Below are 24,690 nucleotides of genomic sequence, written 5' to 3' on the forward strand. Positions count from 1 at the left end.
AGGTTAAGCCTCTGCCTTCGGCTCAGGTCATGATCTCAGGATCCTGGGATCGAGCCCCACATCGGGCTCTCTGCTCAGCAGGGAGTCTGCTTCCCTCTCTCTGCCTGCCTCTCTGCCTACTTGTGATCTCTCTCTCTCTCTCTGTCAAATTAAAAAAAAAAAAATTAACAATACGTGTTAGTTACTAGAAGAGCGGAGGCATGACAGACATGTGCCAAGCCCTTTATTACCTGTGCTGGCCTCGCCTGACCAGTGTCCCTGAGAGTCAGCAGGATGCGTGCTCCTGCTTATGGAAAACCAAAGTCCCTCCCCCTGGGATTATAGCTGGGTTTCCATCTGGGCTCTCTGTCTATACAGAGAGAATTATTTGAGATCCTAGGCTCCTTTACTGATACCAAGAATCTCCTCCGTTTAATTTCGTCCTGGTGATATTTTCAGTACTACTTGGAAGAAATTCCAGGTAAGGAAATTGTATAAAAACACCAAAAACCAAACTTTTGGGGACACCACCTATTATTAGTAAAGAGACTAGTTTGTTCTTTCACTGTCCTTGAACTTTGGGCTCTGAGATCTATTTTTATGTGACCCTGTTTGTAATCTGTCCTCACTTTTTACTTCGAAAGTAGCATGTGATTGGTTTTTCAGTTGTACCGTATTCTCACTCACACACGACAGTCAAGAGAGCATGTCGATGGCAGGTGGTGGCACTTAGCACTGTCCCATGGCCCCGAAAAGCCCTCGAGGCTCTGCCTTGGCTGCAGGGCTCCTTCCCCGTGAACGTGAACTCCAGCGTTCACTTCCCACCCGGTGCCTTCTGAAAACTTTACACGTCATTGAAATCCAAGAGTTGGCTGCCCTGACCTAGAAAGTATGTGCCACAGAAAATGATGACCTCATCTGGAACATGAACTAGGACCTGGCACCGGAGCTGCTTCTGAGACGGCTTACTGCCCGTCACCGCGCCCTCGTCCAGGCTCCCACCGTGCGGGGGACCATGGCGGGGGGACTGACGGGAGGGCAAGTTCAAGTTTCACAGGCTCTCGGTGCTTGATGGTTATGTTGCAATTTGGGGATGTTAAAGCCCGTTTCTATGTGACAGTCAGAGTCGTAAAAGAGGAAGGGCACTCTGTATGTAAGAGGAAGTACCGCAGACCTGCAGAAGCTAAACGGCTCTCCCGAGGGCGCGCACTGGTGGTGGAGCTGGGCCTGGGCCTTCTCCCCGAGACTCTTCATCACACCCAAGTGCTAAGCTCTGCTCTTGAAGTTTTGTTCGTGAGGATTCGTGCATTCAGGCTTCAGCTTTCGGGCTGCATGTTTTGGCAACTGAGTGAACGGAGAGGACGGACAGCCTCCCGGGAGCCTTCTCGGGGCTCAGTGCCGCCTACACCTCACTTCTCCCCAGGTGTGTGGCAAGGCTCGCACGTCACGTGATTCTGGGACAGCAGCCGGGTGCCCTGCAATTTAACTCTGTTCCATCACCGTCTACCTGGAGATGGGCTCAGGTCCCACAGATCAAGGCTGCAGTCCCACAAGACAGCCCCCTCCCCTCCCCCCCACTATAGACCCCAGTTACAGGTCCAGCTTGTGTCCTGTGCGCCTCAGGTGTCCCTACACCCCCCTTTCTGGGCTTTGGTTCATTTGCTAGAGTGGCTCACAGAACTCAGGGAGACACTTTACCTACTAGGTTCCTGGCTTGTTTTTTTAAAAGGTGTAACTTAGGAACAGCCAGATGGATGAGCTGCCTGCAAGGCCCAGACCTCGCTAAGGCTCCAAGCTTCTGTCTCCTTAGAATTTGAGGTGCACCACCCTACTGGCACGAGCGCGTTCTTGTCCAGCACACGGCAGCTCTCTACACCTTGTCCTTCGGGTTTTTACGGAGGCGTGACTGATTCAATTGTTGGCCACTGATGTTTGAACTTAACCCCCATTTCCTCTCATTTCCTTGGGAGGTCTGGGGGATGGGCCTACAAGTCCAGCCCTCTACTCCCCTGGCAACCAGCCCAACCTTAGGGGTTTTCCAAAGGTCACCTCATTAACGTAATGAGCTCAGGTGTGGGTGAAAGAGGCTTGTTATTTATTCATAACAAAGATACCCATTTCACCTTTATGCTCTGGAGCTACTTCAGGAATAGCTAGGAAAAAAAACCCTAAATATTATAACAAAAGATGTTCCTAGGGCTCTTTAAAGTTCAAGGGTTTTAGGAGCTATGTGCCAGGAACAGTGGTCAAAGACCGAACATTTGTTTCTTATTCTAAATCACATATCATACTGAATGACTGTCTCATGGATAACATGCCCAACCATACAAGAAAAAAACTGGGAGAGACCCCCCCCCTTACAAAATTACTAAACAAAGACAATGGGGAGGAAAAAGGGCAGGAAAAGGATATTGTTAAGACTTTCAGAGAGTTTTGTAGAGATCAACTACTTATTTTCCTCCAAATATTGGCATGTGGTTATAATGTTTGCATATTAGAAGCCTATTTTCATGACCAAAATTATTTTGTGTTTTATGTTTGCATGAAATATTTCCTATTCATTTATCCAGTGAAGATGATTGAGCACCTGTGGTATGCCCGGTGGTGTTCAAAGTGCTGTGTATACATCAAGAACCCCAGACACCTGATTCCATGGTGTTTACACACTAGTTGGGGGACACCGGCAATAAACAACTCTAGCAGGACGCGGAAATGGAATTTTCTTGCCTTCCCCTTTTGCATACGAGTGCAGAAAGACAGCCCTGTCATCTTCCGCCCCCTCCCCCAGCCCCTGGTAGCCACCATTCTGCCCTCTGTCTCTATGGACTCGACTACTCTGGGGACCTCAGATAAGTGGGTCATAGATTTGTCCTTTTCTGTCTGGCTGTATCACATAGCCTGTCTTCAAGGTTCATCTGTGTTATAGCATGTGTCCAAATTTCCTTCCTTTTTAAGGCCGAATACTATGAAATCTGGTTTTGTGATCCTCAGGCCAACCCATGTTGAAGAACTGGGACACGGTTGAGGATATATTTAGAGAGAATTTTTCGGCTACTGTGGGTGCCCCTTCCCGTGTTCTCCCTCCTCCTCTCTCTCCTTCTCCCTCTCTCACACACACAGACATACTCACACACATGGCATCTTGGGAGAACAGATGGAGATGTTTCTCCCATCCTCGAGGCAAGTGGCAGGACTTCAGGGGGACCACACAGAAAGCTTGGTCTGCGGCCCCTGCAGTTTAGAGGGCGCAGGAGTCTGGGGTCAAGCACACGCCCGAGAAATGGAAAGGTTGGTCAAAGCAGCAGAGCAGGAGGTATTGTTTGGGAAGTCCCACCCTCTCACTGAGGAGGGATCAAGGGTATTTTCCTGGGGCCAGAGGTGGGCCACACAAGATGGATGGCATTGGCCTTAGCTGCTGCACACAGTCTCGCGCAGGCGGCTGACAAGATGGCGGCTGAAAATGCGGGAGGCCTAGAGCAGGAGACCAGCTGCTGAGAACCATCATAAGCTGCCAGGGAAAGAGTGGGCTCCTGTCAGGAAACGACAGGTCAGAGGTCTGCAGTGATGAGGGTCTACAAGAACCCATGCAAGTGGTCTGTGCAGGCCACCAAATGCCGCATGAAACAGAGAAGCAGCCTTTGGTTCCCAGCATGCCCGGAGATCATGGACTATCAGCTCCTGCCAGTTTCTGTCAAAAAGGGACTTTCCTGGCTCCCTCACGTCACCTTGCCAGCCACCCCTCCGAGCACTCTAGCACTGGAAGGTTTGGACCAGGGAGGAGGTCCAAAAGAAGTATCATCGCTCTCCACCTTTCCTGCCACCGGCTTCACTATGACAGCGGGCCCAAGCTGGGAAAGTTCCAGACTGCAGTGCAATATGGAGCTTGCTCTTACACTGGGCAGGGAACCTTCGCTTCAAAAATCAGCCTGTTCGTGAGCAAAGCGAGCTGGAGAACAAGAGCAATGGAAGTATGAGTGCCACTGAGTAGGTCTCCGGGGACATCACGTCACCTGCATATCCCTCTTGTTCCACGTGACAGTTCTGCTAAGGCTGGGGACGACACAAAGCAGAGTGTTGCAGTCTGTGCTCAAAGCCATGACTTGGGGTTGGTGGAAAGGGACTGGCCCTCCGACGTGTTATTGGGAAAACAGAAAGCATTTTACCTCTTTCTTGCACAAAAGGGGGAGAAAAACCATGAGGAACTCTTAACGCTAGGGAATAAACAGGGTTGCTGAAGGGGATGGGGGGATGGGGTAACTGGGTGACGGGCACGTGACGTGATGAGCACTACGGGTTATGCGCAACAGATGAATTACTGAACGCCACATCTGAAACTAATGGTGTACTGTAGGTTGGCTAATTGAATTTAAAGAAAAAAAAATGGGGGACAATAGCAGCAAAGCCTTTTTTTCCCCCTGAAAGTAGCTCCCCTGACTACTCCATTTGCTGGGTCCAGCACTGTGGTCTAGGGTTAAGAGGTGTTTTATGATCGGTGTGATGGCGGAAAATTGGGCAATAAGAGGGAAGCCCATGAGTAGACACAGCGTTTTTGAAGAATTTTGCCATAAAAGGAAGCAAGGAAGTTAAGGCTTAAACTGGACAGTGATCTGTGGTCATGCCTGGGAAGGTTTTATTTTTTTAAGAGACATTAAAAGATATTGAACCATATTTTTATATTAATGGCAAAGATTTAATAGCAAAGGGAAAATTGATGGTTGGCAAGAGAGGGGAGAGAGTTGTAGGATGGAAGCTGTTGAGTGTCAGCATATAGCTGGTAGGTTTGCTTTCTAGGTTAGTATGAACAGTTCATCCCTTGTCTTTCTTCCAGGAGGAAGGAGTGTATAATAAATGCAAATAGGTTAGCGTGAGCCCATGGAAATCAGAATGTTCCACACACCCCCAAACAATTTACATCATATGGATATCAAGCATTTTGTTGAACATATAACTGTTGAATATATGTAGACCCCGGGATAAAATTTAGAACTTATCCGGAACTACATCAAAATAAAAGATGCAATCTTTTCTGCATCAAAAGACACAATCAACAGAGTGAAAAAGCAACCTGCAGAATGGGAGACAGTATTTAAAATCATACATCGGATAGGAGGTTTATATCCAAAATATATAAAGAGCTTCTACAGATGAATAACAACAAGGAAAGAAAGAAGAAGAAGAAGAAAAAAGAACAAGCTAGATCACCTGACTTTAAAAATGGGCAAGCGGGGGAGGGCGCCTTAGTGGCTCAGTGGGTTGAAGCCTCTGCCTTCAGCTCATGATCCCAGGTCCTGGGATTGAGCCCCGAGTCAGGCTCTCTGCTCGGCGGGAGCCTGCTTCCTCCCTCCCTCTCTGCCTGCCTCTCTGCCTACTTGTGATCTCTGTCTGTCAAATAAATAAATAAAATCCTTTTTAAAAAAATAAATAAAAATGGGTAAGGGACTTGAATGGTTTTGTTTTTTTTTTTTTAAGATTTTATTTATTTATTTCACAGACAGAGATTACAAGTAGGCAGAGAGGCAGGCAGAGAGAGGAGGAAGCAGGCTCCCTGCCGAGGAGACAGCCTGATGCAGGGCTTGATCCCAGGACACTGGGACCATGACCTGAGCCAAAGGCAGAGGCTTTAATCCACTGAGCCACCCAGGCACCCCTTGAATGGGTATTTATCCAGAGATGACATAAAAATGGGAAACATGCATACGAAAGATGCTCAGTATCACTAATGACTAGAGAAACATAAATAAAAACAACGAAATATCACCTCACACCCAATAGGATAGATAAAATTAAAAAAAAAAAAAGAACAGAAAATAGCACATTGAGAGGAGGTGGCACCCTTGCACACCATCAGCAGGAGTGTAAAATGATTGAGCCACTCTAGATAACAGTATGGAGGATCCTCAAAAAATTAAAAATAGAACTATCATATGATCCAGCAACCCCATTTCTGGGTATTTACCCAAAGAACAGAAAGCAGAGTCTTGAAGAGCTTTTTGCACACCTATGTTCTAGTGGCATTGTTCACAATACCCAAAAAATGGAAGTTACCCAAATGGCTATTGACAGATGAAAGAATAAACATCGTTGTGTGTACATACAATGAAATATTGTTCAACCTGAAAAAAGGAAGGAAATCCAGAGGTGAAACTTAAGGTCATTATGCTAAGTGAAATAAGCCAGTCACAAGACAAATACTGTATGAGCCCACTTATATGAGGTATCTAAAGTAGTTAAACCCTTAGAATGATGGGTGGTTGGGAAAGAGGGTTGGGTGATTGGGGAAGGGGAAAAGGGGAATTATTATTATTTAATGGGCATGGAGTTTCAGTGTTGGAGGATGAGAACGTTCTGGAGATCTGTTGAAGAACAACGTAAATGTACATAACGCTACTGAGTTGTACATTTACAAATGGTTGAGATGATAAATTTTATTTCACATGTTTTTATCACAACTAAAAATAAAAAATTTTAATTTATGACTTATTATCTGCCTCTTTCCTTTTAAAAGTTGTGAATCTAACAAGAGATTTTAACTGATGCTTCTAGCTATTTGGAAGCACTCATTCCTTCCCTTGGCAATTGTCCACCACCACCAAATCTGCCAGATACAGTAAGAGATATTATGGGTACAGAGATGAGGCAGGGATAGTTCTTGTCCATACAGAGCTGAAAGTTAAGTTGGAGGAAATAAACATAAACAAATGAGCACAGTAATGTCTTTTCAGTTCCGTGTGATCCATGCTTCCTGACAAGTGACAGAAACTGACATTGGTGATCTATTGGCTGATTAGGAATTTATTGGAAGGATATGGAGGTCATAGAAAGTCAGAGAACCAGACTTGGAAAGTAAATGCACCCTAGGGCAGCTCCAGAACTCACGACCCTGAGGTCCAGTCATCAGTCTGACCAGGACCCATTACCACCAATGCAGAGACCTCCTGCCACACAAGGCTCCGTGGCCATAGTCATCGCTGGAGCATGAGGACCTCTAAGCCCGCAAACCCAGAGCCATAACAACAGAGAGAACACATTTTAAAAATAATTAGACATAATTATATCTAATAATTAGATATAATTATTAGCTGCATCACTCTAAATTCTCCCTTCCCTTCTACCTCATTTTCCCAAAATGGACCTATAAGAAAAAGAGAGTGTCACATATCATATAGATCAGAAACATATATACAAGCCCCATCTCAGGGTCACAAGATATTGTTTCCATGTGGACCTTAACTAAGTCTTTGTTAGGCCATTCTACTGTTAAAAAAGGCCGATGGTAAGATCAGTGATAGGACATCATTTATTACTTCTTTCACTGTAAGGTACGTTTCTTGGTCCAAAGCAATGTTGTGTGAGATACCATGTACTTGTTTCATTAACACCACGTGAGGCAGCCAGGACAGACCAAATAGTGGCCCCCATGGTGCTGGTGTTGATGTGTATCCATGTCATACAGGGGGAGGAAGAAGGGGACACAAGGTGGTAAATCTAGCTGGGGGACAAGAGAGCCTTCATAGAGAATATGGCACAAATGGACCCTTCGAAGATAATTGTGTCTCCCAGGTATCCCAGGGAAGCAAGGTAGTTCCAGGCAGAGGGAACAGATGAGCAAAAACCATGAAGACATCAAATGTCTAAAGCATTCAGAGAAACTCAAGTCGTAAAGGTACAGCATGACACGAGCTAAGGAGCTGGTCCTGGACCATAAATCAGTTAAGTATCTACACCGATTCCTTTATCCTTCATCACAGCAAGAGTTTCTCAATGAAAGAAGCCATCATTGGTTTAAGTTTTGGTGCTAAGTCCTTATGGCAACAGGCAGTTTGCTGACTGGCTACTTTCAGTGGAATATCATAGTGGGAAATGCTGGAGGATAGGCCGGGGTCACATCTTGGAGGGCTTTATGTGACATGCTGAGGTATTCAGACTTGCTCTTTAAGTCCGAAGAGGAGTGAGATGCGACCTTGACCTTGCTGTTAAGGACAAATTTTAGGGCACAGAGCTGTGAAGCCTGGGGGACTGGTGGGTCTAGAAACCATCGTATCAACCTGGTCCCCAAAACTCAGCCCTCTATTTCAGTGTTGGTTTGTGATCAAGCTAATGGAATGAGAAAATTAAAGGAGGTTTAGTCAGTTTTTCACAAAGCTAAATGTTATTCAATATTAAAGAGCTTCTTCAGTTCGAAATTGTGGGTCTCTCAACTTTTGTGGGGTAAATTATCCATTCATCTATGCAATTATGGTGACAGTATAAAATTGGCTTTAAAAATGTACGTGTGTGTGTGTGTGTGTGTGTGTGTGTCCGTCCGTCCTAGCTTCAAGTAAAGAACCAGCTGGCTCCTCTGGTTCTCCAGATGTCCGTCTGAGATTTTTGGGGGAGGTCTGTGAAATCCATAAGAGTAGGAACTCCAAGCTGAGGCTGTAAGGAAGGAGTGAGAGGCACATAAGAGGTGAGATGCAGGTCGAATCTGTAGGAAAAGATGCTTGACCGTCCAGATCTTACTGTACTTTGTGTGCATGTGACCCTCTTCCTGAATCTCAGATAATCCAATTTTTTTCGTGACAACCCTATAAATACCACTTTTGGATCAATGGTATTATAAACACCTTTTTATGAATGCAGAATACATTTTCACGTTTATCCCCTTATCCTATTCTTAGAGAATTGTCAGATGATATCGCGTTTTATATTGACACCGTAGCCTTCATGTCAAACTCCTTCTTGAACCATCATTTGACAGTAAGACGAGTGTGGGATTCCTCATCACCTGACCTGCCGAAACCTTCCTTCCTAAGAGGAAAGAAGACAGGTCACGTTCTGCTTCTCCTCTGGTGTTGCCCTCCTGCAGCATCAAAACAATCTTCTTCCAAGCTGCCATTCTGGAGATTCTATTACGTTTATCTTAACGCAGACCAGAGCTGGTTTTGTCAAATTGACACCAGCAGCAAAGGCCTGGAGGAAGCCGGGTGCTATAGTTTCATTTTTTTCTTGAATCTCATATTTGACTTCCTGGCCGTCTCTAATCTACAAAATCAAAATGAACCATAATAGAGCTCAGTGAAGCAGGTCTAGTCATTCATCGCCTGTGGGGGAGCAGCCTTCGGGAACAGATCTCATCATCAGTACTGTGCTGGGAGCTCTTTGTTCCCACTTTGTATCCTCCTCCTGTAACCACCCCCCCCCCCCACCAACACACCGACCCTCTTCCCCCGGCTTTGAGGACCTTCATTTCCGTCACTGAGACTGTGGAGATGGTATCCTGTCCCTAAATGGAGTCAATTTAGACATGTAAGCTTTGAAAATTTTCAAGGAAAACAAAGTATTCTTGGGAATATTTGGTCTTTGTCCCGAGATAGATTTCCCTCACATTATCCGCTTTCTTTCAACCTACACTGACTCTGGGGTGACCTTTGGACCCTGTTGGGATTCCAGAGAGCGTCATACTCTCCCAGGGCTACATATGATGTAGTTTGGAGGCCCTGAGTTTGTTCTGCTCATGAGATTTGAATTAGCAAAGCTAGTTGTTCCTTTTCTTACCATTTCTTCTATAATCTCTCTGGTGTGTCATTAAGGGCTTCTGTGTAGATAAGGAATATTAATTAGAAGAACATCCTGTTTCACTTGCCTCATTACGTCGAGGGAATAATACTCAAAGTGTCACTCCAAATTATAAAAGCTAATATTGCTCGCTATCTATACTTTTTATCAATAAATCATGGGCTTGCTTCCTACTGCTCTCATTCAGTGATTGTTCTGTGCCTTTTATCCGCCTGGAGCTTCTTAAGAGGAGGGACCCACCCATTTTCTGCTCCTCTGGTAGCTACCAAAGCACCTGTTGCCTAGTAGGGGATGTATGAGGTTAAATATTTGGGATCCATGGTGTTCTAACATCATTCCTATTCTTAACTCTGCATAATTTCTTTTGATTTAATCCATTCCCATGGTCCTAACTGCCAAGATGTAGGATAATGATTTTTAAATGATCTTTAGTCCAGCCTGTGCTCCAGAACTCCATATCCATCTTACTTTGTTGTCTTCCAAACACGATGGAAACAATATATCCAGCCCTAAACCTTCCCTCTGATCATTTCCTCTGATGGTGAACCTTAGCACCATCGAAAGGACCATCTTTTTTATTCTTCTCTTCCTTTCTACACACATGTATAGGATAGACATTTATTGAGTACTGTGTAAATTCCAATCCCCACCAAAGACATCAGCCATTATAATCCTAAGCTCTATTGTCCCTAGCTGGAAAATGCTGCAATCAGAGAACATAAGGAATATGGACAAACAGCCTGTGCCAGTACATGGAATATAACCTGTTACTGATCATGGTAGTTCAAAGTCAGTTACAAACATCCAGTCCCTCTTCTATCCTATTTCCTACAGATGCATAAATCTTAAGTAACCTTCTTTGATATATTCACGTGTGTTCCAAAAATATATCTGGTCATTACCAAAGTTTCACTTTGTTTGCCTTTCGTTGTCTCTCCCACTTTGTTTTAGAATGGTGGGGTCCCTCTTACAATGTCAGCAGCATTATTACTACTGCTGCTTCTTCAGCATGCTCGTTCTCGGTCCCCCAGTCCTGCTAATCTGATCCTTTCTCCTTACTTAGTATCTCTTATATTTGGCCTTACATGTTTAATATCATACCTAAAATATTTAACTGGGTTCCTTCTCTGTCTTCATTGTGAACCTAGCCAGGCAATATGAGCCTACAGTATTGCCAAAGGAGATTTTCTAAAAATTTAATCCCAGTATTGTTATCATACAGTGTTATGTTAATTTCAGGTATACAATACAGTGATTCAAGAATTCCATAAATCACCCGGTTGTCATCATGACAAGTGTCCTCCTTTATCCCTGTCACCTATTTAACTCATCCCCCCACCCACCTCCCCTCTGGTAACCATCAGTTTATTCTCTATAGTTAAGAGTCTGTTTCTTGGAGTGTCTCTCTTCCCCCCCCCCTTTGCTCATTTGTTTGTTTCTTAAATTCCACATACAAGTGAAATCATATGGTACCTTCCCTGACTGATTTGTTGCACTTGGCATTATACTCTCTAGCTCCATCCATGTCATTGCAAATGGTAATATTTCATCATTTTTTATGGCTGAATAATATTCCTGAGTGTGTGTGTGTGTGTGTGTGTGTGTGTGTGTGTGTGTCCTCTTCTTTATCCATTCATAAATCAGTGGATACTTGGGTGGCTTCAGTATCTTGGTTATTGTAAGTGATGCTGCTGTAAACATTGGGATGTATATATCCCTTTGAATTAGTGTTTTGGTGTTTTGGGGTAAATAGCCAGTAATGAGATTACTGGATTATAGGGCAGTTCTATTTTTCACTTTTTGAGGAACCTCTCTACTGTTTTCCACAGTGGCTGCACCAGTTTGGATTCCCACCAACAGTGTAAGAAGGTTCCTTTCTTTCTACATCATCCTCAACACCCGTTGTTTCCTGTGCTTTTTCTTTTAGTCACTCTGACAGGTGTGAGGTGATAGCTCACTGTAGTTTTGACTTGTATTTCCCTGCTGATGAGTGATGTTGAACATTTTTTCATGTGTCTCTTGGCCATCTGTATGTCTTCTTTGGAGAAGCATTTGTTCATGTCTTCAGCCCATTTTTAATTGGATTATTTGGGGTTTTGATGTTAAATTATGTAAGCTTTTTATATATTTTGGATACTAACTCTTTATCGGATATGTCATTTGCAAATATCTTCTCCCATTCCATAGGTTGCCTTTTAGTTCTGTTGATTGTTTCCTTTGCTGTGCAGAAAATAAGTTTTTTACTACTAACTATTCCAGAGATATATGCCTAATATGATAAAAGGGTTGAATTCAACATTTTTAAAAGACGGACACTATCCTATTTTGTCTTTGCCCAGCAACTTCTGGGAGAAGACAAAATTCACATTTTCAGCAGGGGGATATTTGGGTCATAATTTAGTAAGCATAAGGAATGTCAGTAACACATGTAGGTATTGAAGGCATGATTTTGGCGTACAGAAAATCTTCCCCATCCTGCTCCCATCCAAGTAGCTCACAGATGCCTTCTGCGCTGTCTATAATTCCTTTCATTGGCTAGTGTTACAGACTCATCTTCGGGGGCATATTGGAGAAGGTTAATAGATTTAGGCACTAATGCCTGAAGGAAAGGCGCATAAGCCAAATTGGCACTCCACGGAGGGCCTAGGTTAGGGCATGCAAGCGTGGATCTACGTAGAGAGCATTTCTTTTCGGGACTAGCATGAGGGCTCACTAAACAAACATCATCTCCTTTATGATAAAGGCAGCCTCTAAAACTGCAAGAGGAAAGATGAGATCCTATGACAAATAGCTCTCTCAAGACCCTTCTTAAATGTTCTTCCTAAAAAGTCAACCCTTGGGGCTCTCAGTGGTACAGATCATATATCTGATACGATTGAGAGATGACTGCGTTTTAAATGTATAGACATATTCTGAAGACCCAAAATAAAGCTTTCCAAAGCACCCCCAGATCAGTGATTCTTAGAAAGGGACCAAGACTGGGGTGGGCGAAGAGCAGGGAGAAGCCACGTGCACGTCACCCCATCATCCTGAGATCACTGTCTACAGTAGGAGGTGCAGTCTGTGCCAGTGAGATGTATATACAATGAAAATGAAGACTAGGGGACATGGTTGAGAACTGTGATCTAGATTAAGGTCCATTTGCTTCATTTACAGAGAAGGAATCATCAGGTCCCTGAGTATTACAGAATTGGCTTTTCCTATCACACTAGGCATTCCTCCAGATCTCATTTTATATACTAAGACTTCTACATTACAAAGTGCTCTTTGGTATACAAGGCCCATTTTTATTTTCAAAAGTAAGTAAGAGGTTTCAGATAAGTTTCATGACAGACCCACTGTGTGATGAGAAAAGAAAAGAAATGTGAACAACGAAGAATAAGTAGCAGTAATTCTCAAAGTGATGCTGATATTATGAACAAATAAATTGGGCAGTTAAATTGTACTGGAATGATTTAATGCAGTTTGGTAATATTGTCTTAAATAGCATACATTTCCTTAAGCCATGGGATTCAGAGTTGACCCTCAATGCTTGTAATTTTTCTAGGAACAAGATGAGATCATTCAATGTAATTTTGGGAGAAAGTACGGTACATTTTATAGAAAGCTTAGGAATTAATTCAGAAACGGCTCTTACCACAACTGGCATTCTCCACATTATTCCTAGTTCTTTCTAATCCCTTCTTCTCTGGGTAATTTATACATGGGTCAAGAGGTCAGCCTGAGCTGTGGCTGGTTCAATATTTGTCTTATGTAAAATGACATTGAGCATTTGTGTTTTCCCGAATAGGGCCTGTGTTCCCTTCGGAGACTCATGCAAGTGCGTCATCGTGTGAAGGACCTCGCTGTTGGATTTCACTCGACTATTTTTCATTTACATTCCACACTGACAAAGTCATGGGCAAAAACTGTCACTCTCTGAGGGTAGAAACTGCCATGCTTCACAAAGGCAAGAAGTAATTTTCCTGTAATCACAAGATGACTCAGGTTAGTAGCTTTTAGCTCTTACTGCAATTCAAATAACAGGAGGGCACTGGGGCACTGGGCAAACCTCATTAGCCCCTATCTCAATAATTTTAAACTTACGATAATGTGATATAAAGTAAGTTGGAGTTTATCTTTGTATGAGGTGGTAAAAAGAATTTAAAAATAGTTACATAGGGTGAGGTCAAATTACAAGAAAGCATGTAGTATTTTTTAGATGCGAAATGCTTTTCTAGTAAAGAGCATTGCTAAGTGATAGCTGTTATCCTATAAAAGTTTGCAGTATTTTCTGTACTTGAAAGTAATATGTAGATGTTAAGTTTGAAGGATCATGGATTAAAAGGTAAAAAACCCAAAAAACTTTGTATCTTGTAGTTAAGTCTTTGAACTGTCCTGACCAACTTGTATTGTTATGTTAGAATTGCAATTGGAGGGGCGCCTGGGTGGCTCAGAGGGTTAAGCCTCTGCCTTCGGCTCTGGTCATAGTCTCAGGTTCCTGAGATCGAGCCCCACATTGGGGTCTCTGCTCAGCAGAGAGCCTGCTTCCCCCTCTCTCTCTGCCTGGCCTCTCTGCCTACTTGTGATCTCTCTCTCTCTCTCTCCCTCTCTCTGTCAAATAAATAAATAAAATATTTTTTTAAAAAAGGGGAAATCAGAATCTCCTAGGGTATTAAGCAGAAAAACAAGGTGATGTAGCTCAGTTTGGCAAACTAATTAGGGGAAAAAAAAAAAAAGAATTGCAATTAGAGTAGATCTTTACAATTTAGAGTTTATGTTTGCTTTTTTAATATTGCGTCTTCTGTGGCATTTATAATGGGAGAACAAGCTATATGCTTACATTTGCTTTTAGTTACAAAAATGTGACTTCTGCCTGCCTGGGGTACATGTGTAAAACAGCCTCTGCCGGGGTAGGAAATCATGAAATAGAAAACACAACTGGGGAAAAGCTCAGTCCTTGCCCTGTTTCCTGTTGGTCCCAGCAGGGCATTTATGATTTCTGACACGGTACTTGAGGGCCAGTTTGTCTGGATTAAAGTACCATTGTCTTGCAGAAGGAACTAAGCAACAGGCTCATGCATGTGTTGGTTCTGCAGGTAGATGTTGAGTGACTGCTCTGTGTTCTGCATGATCCAAAGACAAAGAGAGGTCCTAGTCCCATTCCTGCCCTCCAGGAGCTTCTAATCTCATTAGGCACATATACAAAGTTGAGAATTCAAGATGGGATCAGGAGAAATGTCCAAAGAGTGAGAAGAGTGATATAGATAATAAATATGGAACACAGGAGGAGTGGGAAGGCTGGTTTATATCTATGGCTCTCCGTGAAGTCTTCATGGAGGAGGAAAAAGCCTGCTAGACTTCAAAGGCCAGGTAAGACTTTGGAAGGGGAAGGTGATAGAGCATTTCAGATGACAAAGGACAGTCTGTTGGCTTTGGCAAAGACCTGAATGAGGAGCTGTGGGACGCCCACTGAGAGAAGGGTGAGCAGGGGTCTTTAGGTGGAAGCTGAAAGCTTGAGACTTGGTGGCTCTAACATAGAAAACTGGGAAGACAGACTGGGACCAGGTTGTGGAAGGCTTTGAATGCCAGACCGGGGAGTACAAGCTTCTTCCCACAGAGAATAGAGACCCCTGAGAGGCTTTCAACACTATTAAATAAATGGCTTTTATCCGTTATCTGGAAAATTATCCAGGATTGGCATAAAAGAGAGACTCTAGATTGCTTTTCTTGAGCTCATGGAGGGAAAATGACAAACTGCACCATCAAGCCAGGAGTAACACGCATACTGTGTAGTCCCTGCTGTCCCCTTTCACCACAGGGACGTCCAGGGTCTCCAGCAAGCGATGATTAACGGAGGAAGGATGGTGCAAACTCCCAGCCTGAAGGATATATAAGATGTGGGGAGTGGGAGGAAGGCAAGGGGGGCGGTGCAGAATGAGTGGAAAGCTGTAACAACAGCTCAGATCCTACGTTGTGGCAGTGCAAAAAGAAAGGTGGAGAGACAACAAAGATGGCAGTGGTAGTATCACAACTCTGACCTCTAGGCTAGCGCTGGTTCCCAGAAGACGCTGCCATCCCAGCATGTTCTAGTGTCGCCCAGCTCTAGCAAGGGTCTTTTTGTCTATTTGTGGCAAGTCCTATCGGGAACTCTGGTGGCCACAACACAATTCATCCACTGTGACACCCCCTGAGGTGGATGCCGTGGTTGCAAAGACCCATCCAAGTCTGTGATAAAGTCTGTTGGCAGCAAATATCAAAACAAACTCCTCCTCAGGCAAGGAGGAGGGATTTGTTGGCAATGTACTAAGGAGCTGAAAGAAGAAAGAGCTACAAACCAAACCCCAGGAAAGGCAACAATTGGAAGAAACCTGAGCATCTTTGGGTTGTGCCATTAAGGACTGGGTTCCAACTACCCCTTACCAGTTTCCCAGGGGAGAGAGAATGACTGTCCTAGATTGAATTATATGTCCACCCCTTTGCCTGTGTGACCAGCAGCCCCGGCATCATTGGAGTCTGAGATGGGCAGTTCCTCAAAGGAAGAGAGGATAAGCAGAAATTTCTAAAAAGTATTTAAGCTCTGAGGCGCCTGGGTGGCTCAGTCAGTTAAGCATTTGACTCATGATTTCAGCTCAGGTCATGATATCAGGGACCTGGAATCAAGCCCTGTGTGGGGCTCCATGCTGAGTGGGGAGTCTGCTTGGGGTTCTGCCTTTCCCTCTCCTCCCTCTGTTCCTCCACGAGTACATGTTCTCGCTCAAATAAATAAATAAGTAAAATTTAATTTCTAAAATGTCTGGGAATGCAAATAATGGTCATAAGTGTGTGGCCTCAGGCTTGGGGAGAGATCAGCTATTTCACAAACTCTCAGATTCCCAGAATAATTTTTTCACAACTACCTCCGCTCTTTCAAACTAAAGTCTTACTGTTTACAAACAAAGAAACAAACAGACATTGACCAGAAATTATCCTTCACAGTAACTTCATGCCTTCATGTTTTGGGTTCCACATATTAATGTCCTTTCTCCTTCCCTCTCTCCTTCCCGTCCTTTCATAGCAGTCAGACCTTCAAACCCATCGCGTGACCTGAAGTGATTTGATTTCTGTGCCTTAGCTGTGATAGAACTTTTAAGTTTGAGAGAGAGGAAGAGAACACACAAGCAGGAGGGGCAGAGAGAGAATCTCGAACAGACTCTGCACTTAGCGTAGGGCCCGATGTGAGGCTCGATCTCACAACCCTGCGATCCCAACCCTGAGATCACAGCCTGAGCCAAAACCAAGACTCGGGACATTTAACCGACAGCACCATCCCGATGCCCCCAAAGGGCTTTCAGAAACACAGTGGCTTGCCCAGTTTGGGTCAGTCTTTGAATAGATACTTCTTACAAGTGCAATTAAGTTGAGTTCTAAGGTGACGATCCCAATTTCTCATGCATTCATTTGGGGATGTGTTACTCTACATGCAAGCAGGGCTCATAGACAGTTGCCTTTTTAACAATTTCCATTTACACTGGAAATGAATATATTAAACTCCAGCATACTACAATTCTAGACTTCTGGACCAAGAATTTGTAAGCTTCTTTGGTGTTATTTTGAATTTTAATTTTTTAATACAAAGCTTCAAGCAAATTTCAGTTATAAGTTGTCAAATCTGATTTCTGTTAATGATTGATTAATGGCAATGCATTCTACAAACAGTGAATATTAGAATCTAAATATGTAGTTCTGAGCCCTAATTGGAATAGATATAAATTAATAAAAACATACAACTATGTATTTTATCTCTTCTTTATTTTTATCCCTATAAAGTTGGAACTCTTAGATCTTTATCTACTTCTCCCACTTCCCATGTCTTGCTTCTTTTGCATTAACATATAGGAAGCACATGATAATCATTCAAAATATATTTGTTGTCCATTTTTTTTCTCTTTCTTTTCTATTCCCCTAGTGCCTTTCCCCTTCCTTATCATTCCATTTTTCTCCCTTAAAAAGAAAAACTACAGGGGTATCTGGGTGGATCAGTCAATTAAGCATCTGACTCTTGATTTCAGATCAGGTCATGATCGCAGGGTCATGGGATCGAGCCCTGCATCAAGCTCCACGCTCAGCATATAGTCTGCTTGTCCCTCTCCCTCTGTCCCTCCCCCTGCTCTCTCTCTCCCTCTCAAATAAATAAATAGAATCTTAAAGAAAAAGAAAAAGAGGTGGTATCTCAATGTGGTTTTGATTTGAATCTCCCTGATGGCTAGTGATGATGAACATTTTTTCATGTGTCTGTTAGCCATTTGTATGTCTTCATTGGAGAAGTGTCTGTTCAATCTTCTGCCCATTTTTTTTTTAAAGATTTTATTTATTTATTTGACAGACAGAGATCACAAGTAGGCAGAGAGGCAGGCAGAGAGAGAGGAGGAAGCAGGCTCCCTGTTGAGCAGAGAGCCCGATGCGGGACTCGATCCCAGGACCCTGGGATCATGACCTGAGCCGAAAGCAGAGGCTTTAACCCACTGAGCCACCCAGGTTCCCATTCTGCCCATTTTTTGATATGATTATCTGTTTTGTGTGTGTTGAGTTTGAGGAGTTCTTTATAGATCCTGGATATCAACTTTTTTTTTTTTTTTTTTTTTTGGATATCAACCTTTTGTCTGTACTGTCATTTGCAAATATCTTCTCCCATTCCGTGGGTTGCCTCTTTGTTTTGTTGACTGTTTCCTTTGCTGTGCAGAAGCTTTTGATCTTGATGAAGTCCCAAAAGTTCATTTTCGCTTTTGTTTCCTTCGCCTTTGGAGACATATCTTGAAAGAAGTTGCTGTGGCTGATATCAAAGAGGTTACTGCCTATGTTCTCCTCTAGGATTCTGATGGATTCCTGTCTCATGTTGAGGTCTTTTATCCATTTCCAGTTTATCTTTGTGTACAGTGTAAGAGAATGGTCGAGTTTCATTCTTCTACATATAGCTGTCCAGTTTTCCCAGCACCATTTATTGAAGAGACTGTCTTTTTTTCCACCGGATATTTTTTCCTGCTTTGTCGAAGATTATTTGACCATAGAGTTGAGGGTCCATATCTGGGCTCTCTACTCTGTTCCACTGGTCTATGTGTCTGTTTTTATACCAGTACCATGCTGTCTTGGTGATCACAGCTTTGTAGTAAAGCTTGAAATCAGGTAATGTGATGCCGCCAGTTTTACTTTTGTTTTTCAACATTTCCTTAGCAATTCGGGGTCTCTTCTGATTCCATACGAATTTTAGGATTATTTGCTCCTGCTCTTTGAAAAATACTGGTGGAATTTTGATCAGAATGGCATTAAAAGTATAGATTTCTCTAGGCAGTATAGACATTTTAACCATCAGGGAGATTCAAATCAAAACCACATTGAGATACCACCTTACACCAGTTAGAATGGCCAAAATTAGCAAGACAGGAAACAACGTGTGTTGGAGAGGATGTGGAGAAAGGGGAACCCTCTTACACTGTTGGTGGGAATGCAAGTTGGTGCAGCCACTTTGGAGAACAGTGTGGAGATTCCTCAAGAAATTAAAAATAGAGCTTCCCTATGACCCTGCAATTGCACTACTGGGTATTTACCCCAAAGATACAGATGTAGTTAAAAGAAGGGCCATCTGTACCCCAATGTTTATAGCAGCAATGGCAATGGTCGCCCAACTGTGGAAAGAACCAAGATGCCCTTCAACGGATGAATGGATAAGGAAGATGTAGCCCATATACACTATGGAGTATTATGCCTCCATCAGAAAGGACGAATACCCAACTTTTGTAGCAACATGGATGGGACTGGAAGAGATTATGCTGAGTGAAATAAGTCAAGCAGAGAGTCAATTATCATATGGTTTCACTTATTTGTGGAGCATAACAAATAACATGGAGGACATGGGGAGATGGAGAGGAGAAGGGAGTTGAGGGAAATTGGAAGGGGAGGTGAACCATGAGAGACTATGGACTCTGAAAAACAACCTGAGGGTTTTGAAGGGGTGGGGGGTGGGAGGTTGGGGGAACCAGGTGGTGGGTATTAGGGAGGGCAAAGATTGCATGGAGCACTGGGTGTGGTGAAAAAACAATGAAAACTGTTACACTGAAAAGAAAAGAAAGAAAGAAAAAGAAAAGAAAAACTGTATTGGCACATATTTTTGTCTCCTTCTTTGTTTTTGGGGGAACACTGTTTCTTCTATTACAACTGTGTTGTTCAGGAGATTAACCGTCCAGCTATCAGTTAGGCTCCAAATTGCTGTTTCCTTGCTTCTAAGGCTTATAAATATCCCAGAATTCTCTTAATGGGTAATAATAGAACAACAAAGTAATTAGAGAATGATGGTAAGTAAGAAAAGGACCCACACACCGTTATAAGCTAAGGCTAAGGTAGCATCTTTCCTGGATTCTTTTTTTTTTTAAGATTTTTATTTATTTATTTGACAGAGATCACAAGTAGGCAGAAAGGCAGGCAGAGAGAGAGAGAGAGAGAGAGAGAGGAGGAAGCAGGCTCCCTGCTGAGCAGAGAGCCCGATGCGGGGCTCGATCCCAGGACCCTGGGATCAGGACCTGAGCCGAAGGCAGAGGCCTCAACCCACTGAGCCACCCAGGCACCCCTTTCCTGGATTCTTTACATAATTTCTGTCCCCATCCATTTACTCAGATCCGCAATCCTCTTATATCATTGTAGCTGTGCTACCTGGAGGCTGGAACTAACAAAATCCATCCTGAATTTCGCATTGAATATTTAGGTAAAGCTATTCAGTTATCTAGTAAGCACATGAATCTAGGTTTGGTAAAATGACTTTCTTTTCTTGCAGCAGACCAATTAGTCACTGACCTGCTGCCCTAATATGACACCTTTACTGAGGACAAATGGACTTTATTCATCACTGGTTACTGGATAACATGGCATGAGACATTCTCTTATTTAAATTAGTACAAAATTCTCAGAAAATTTCCCTGTGCCATGTCCTTAAGGGTTATTTGTGAATCTGAATTTTTAAGTGTGTGGTTGTTGAAGTCACGTTGGGTCCACATCCCAAGCATTGGGTTTATCTCTATTTGTTCAGGTCTTTTTCACGTTCGTCGAAAGCTTTATAGTTTTATTCCAAGAAAAAAGAGGAAAGGGAATCCTTAAATTTTGTCTGACCTAAAAACTCTCTCAACAGTTTCTGTATATATTATTACATAATCTAATTTCATGGGAATACTGCCTCAACATAGTATCCTAACTCATCTTCGGCCCTAGTGACCTCCAGTCTCTAGGTCTCCCCCAGGAGGCACTAACTGAATGACATTCATTCATCCTGGCAATGGCAGAACACAGCTGAGAAAGGATATTCTGCTCAGCTTTGAGTTTTAAAATGGTTTAAACTTCAGAGCAAGACAACTGTCTGAAAGTGAAAGGATTTTCTTACATTGAAATATACAGGGAAGTACATATAAGTGTACACTTAGGTGAATTTTCACAAAATAAGCACACTTGTGTAACCAGAACCCAGATTAAGAAATAGAATATTACCCACAGCCAGGATGGTGCTTTCCCTGCTCCTTTGCTATTACCACACCCCCAGGTAACCACGATTTGACTTCTAATTGCACAGATTGTTTTACCTGTTTCTGTACTTTACATAAATGGAATCCTACACTCTGTATTTTTTGTGTCTTTCTCTTTTCACATTATATTTAGGAGACTGAGCTATCTCATTGCATACAGTCACAGACTTTTCATTCTTATTACTCTCCAGTATTTCATCGTATGAATCCATGGCAATCTATCTGATCATTCTATTGATGACAGACGATTGATGATAGACATAATGCATGGTTTCCAGGTTAGTACCGTTTTGAAGAGTGCCCCTGTGGAAATTCTAGACCGTCTTTTGGTGAACATTCATGTTTTCATTTCATTTCATTCATTTCTTTTGGACACATATACACATCCATAAAGAGTAGAATCTCTAGGCCACAGGATGTGCATATGTCTGGCTTTAGTTGTCACTTGCCAAACAGTCTTCCAAACAGGCTGACACAATTTACACTTCTACTAGCAGCATATTCTAATTCTGGCAGCTCCGTGTTCTTACCAGTACCTGGTATCTTCTGTGTTTTTCCTGTTAGCTGTTCTCTTGCATAGAGTGTGGTATCACACTGTGGTTTTAATCTGCAGTTGCCTGATATGAACAAAGATGAGCACCTTTTCATATGTTTCCTGTTCATCTCCTGCCCACTATGCAGTTCTGTGGGGTTTTTGTCCATTTTTGTATTGGGTTGTTTGTCTCTTGCTTAATGATGTGGAAGAATTCTGTACATTCTGGATATAAATTCTTTGTCAGATGTATGTACTGTGACTATCTTCTTACATCCTATGGGTTGAATTTTCACTCTCCTACTGATGTCTTAATTTAATTTATTTTTAAATATTTTATTTATGTATTTGAGAGAATGAGAGAGAGAGGAGTGTGAGTGGCGGGGTTGGGGTGGGGGTCAGGAGAGGTAGAGGGAGAGAGAAAATCTTAAGCAGGCTCTACACCCAGCACAGAGCCCTGATGCAGGGCTTGATCTCACGACCCTGAGATCATGACCTGAGCCAAAACCGAGAGTCAGACACTTAACTGACTGAGCCACCCAGGTGCCCTGTGATGTCTTAATTTTAATAGTCCAGTTTATTTATTTTCCCTTTTATGGTTAGTTCTTTCTAGGACCTGTTCAAGAAATCTTAACCTACCTCAAGGCCAAATAGAAGCTCTCTTTTTCCTCTAAAAGCTCTATTGTTTTACCTCACAGCAAAAGGGTGTAATTCAGAAATGTCACCAGAGGTATCTGGAGACAGAATTAAATAAGAAAACAAATGAGTGTGTTTTCCATTGAACCAGAACATGGAGGACTGATTGGAGAGAAAATAATGGTGTAGAAAGAAACTCCCATCACAAACAAAAGACAAATCCCTTCTGGTGCCTGCATCGTGAGCTTAGAGCCTATTCTCCCCATCTCTGAGCTCCCTTTCTAGGAGTGGTAACTATAGGAACTGTCCTGAGAATATACGGCTATGGTGACCCCTCCCTGGGGACAAGGAGCCACTCGAGGGGACAAAACAAGGCCTCTCAGGGTCCTCTGTGTTCTCTGTGGGTCAAGTGCAGTGTCTCATCTCCTTGATGAGCTACTAAGAAAATCTTTTCTCAGAAAGCCTTTTCAGGTCCTCTGAATGTTTTTACTGTTTATACATGCATGTGATAGGCATAGTTTTACAATGATCATTAAGAGCAATCCATTTTTTTGCACCCACTTCAAATCTCAAAGTTACATTTGAAATTGTGGGTGTTAGACATGTCTCAATGTGCACCATCTCTCCTTGTTTCTTTGCCCGAACATGGCATTAAAAAGACTGCAGGGTGAGAGGGATGGCTTACAGACAGGCATAAGGAAACTTTGTGGGTGATGGCTACATTCATTATTGTAGTTGTCTCGTGGTTCCCCACGTGCATATGTAGAAAACTTATCAAATTGCACACATTAAGTATGTGCAGTTTGTTATACGTCAATTTTACCCAAACTGTTAACGATAAAATAATTTTAAAATATTGTTAATTTTCCCGGGTTTTCATTTTTCAATTTATTCGTTGAACATGGGTAGTCCTGTTATATTTAAGACTAGTGCTAGATACCATGGGCTGACCAGTCATGTATATTTAATGTTGTTTCCTGAGAGTTCAGAAATTGTCAGGAATTAAGTAGATTAAGTAGAATTACTTAAGTAATTACTTAAGTCATTATAATACTTTGTAGACTATGAAACATTTCAGGTCCTATGGAATTTAGGGATGAAGGAAGTTACATTTATTTGAGAAGTCTGGAGAAAACCACAGGCAAAAGTTGCTTTGTGGCTCAAAACATCAAGTTTTAAAAGGCAGGATACAATCCTGTATTCCGTTTTCTCCCAGTTTTGTTACATCTGTAGTAAAAAGAAGATGTTAATATTTATGAAGAAAAAAAAAGACACAGTCACATAATACCTCCTAATAGAATATGACTGATAGTTTTTACTTTTTCATTACCTATTCAACATTTCTTAGGTGAGCTGTTTATTCCTTTTTTGGCTTAAAACGGCCATGCTGTGTGTCCATCAAGAGCAGTTGCTTGGGGACCTACACGACTGTTTCCATGATTTTGCAGAGCCATGGAAAATGGTGCTGGAGCTACATGCTGGTCCTAAAGCTTCTGCCCAGACCCAATCCATGTTATTGTTGTTTTTTTCCTGCTCATATTTAATGACCAACATCCAGGCTTTCCCCGAATGAAGTTGGGTGGAGAACTGTTTTCTTAATCACATGCCCAGAACAAGACAACCAAATATTTGTGACTTCTTAATGACGACCCTGTTGCTAGAAAAATTGCTGAGATCCTTGTTTTTGTTCCTCTCTCCATGGGAAACACATCATGCCACTGACCTCTTTTGTCAGTTTCCTATCACTTTCGTGCCTCTCCCATTTTCCAAAGAATACAGGCTAGACACAGAGCAAAAACCAAAGCTCTTATTGTAAGAAGCTCTTAGTGTAAGAGAGGATGCTTGTCGTGGTCAGGTCAGACACGCAACAAGGGTGAGTGCAAAGGGACACTGACGGACTCCAAGGTAGGAAGGATAAGGAGTAGCCCCCAAGGCTGTGAGAACCAAAGTCTCAGGGAGTAGAACCAGGACTTTACGCATGCCATGTTTCTCTTCCTCTCTGTGTTTGTCTCTCATCCGTTTGCTTTGCCTGACTTCATTCTCTTTCACCTAAAGTCAGCTCTTTTCCGCATGGGGGAAATGTAGCCACGGGCAGCCTGACCTTCACATCTCTCTAGCTCTGGGATGCGAGACGCAAGGCCACGGGTTCTTTTTATTTTACTTTTATTGATTTGAGAGGGAGGGAGAGGGTGTGTGTGAGAGTGGGGAGTAGGAGTGGGGCAGGGAAGGGAGGAGGGAAAGAGAGAATCTTAAGAAGGCTCCATGTTGGGGGCTCGATGCCCTGGCCCTGAGCTTAGAACCTGAGCTGAAATCAAGAGTTGGACGCTTAAGTGACCAAGCCACCCAGGCATCCCAAAGCTAATGATTCTTTAGCTCCACACAGAGATCTCTCCAGGAAGGCCTCTAATTGGCACATCTTGTATCACCTGCCCACCTTGGACCAATGATTGTGTCCAGGGATACGAT

The 24,690-nt window shown here is 42.8% G+C and overlaps 1 protein-coding gene across 1 annotated transcript in view; it reads left to right on the forward strand.

Annotated features, from left to right (window-relative positions):
- Positions 1 to 24,690, forward strand: part of TRMT9B (tRNA methyltransferase 9B (putative)) — a gene marked incomplete at its 3' end in the record, with an annotated part of 58,020 nt that overhangs the window by 16,301 nt on the left and 17,029 nt on the right. Inside the window, exon 2 of the mRNA XM_080797609.1 lies at positions 13,325 to 13,521. The remainder of the gene's footprint in view (positions 1 to 13,324; positions 13,522 to 24,690) is intronic.

Source organism: Martes martes (genome assembly GCF_963455335.1).
Source record: "Martes martes genome assembly, chromosome: 2".
Lineage (NCBI taxonomy): Eukaryota > Metazoa > Chordata > Mammalia > Carnivora > Mustelidae > Martes > Martes martes.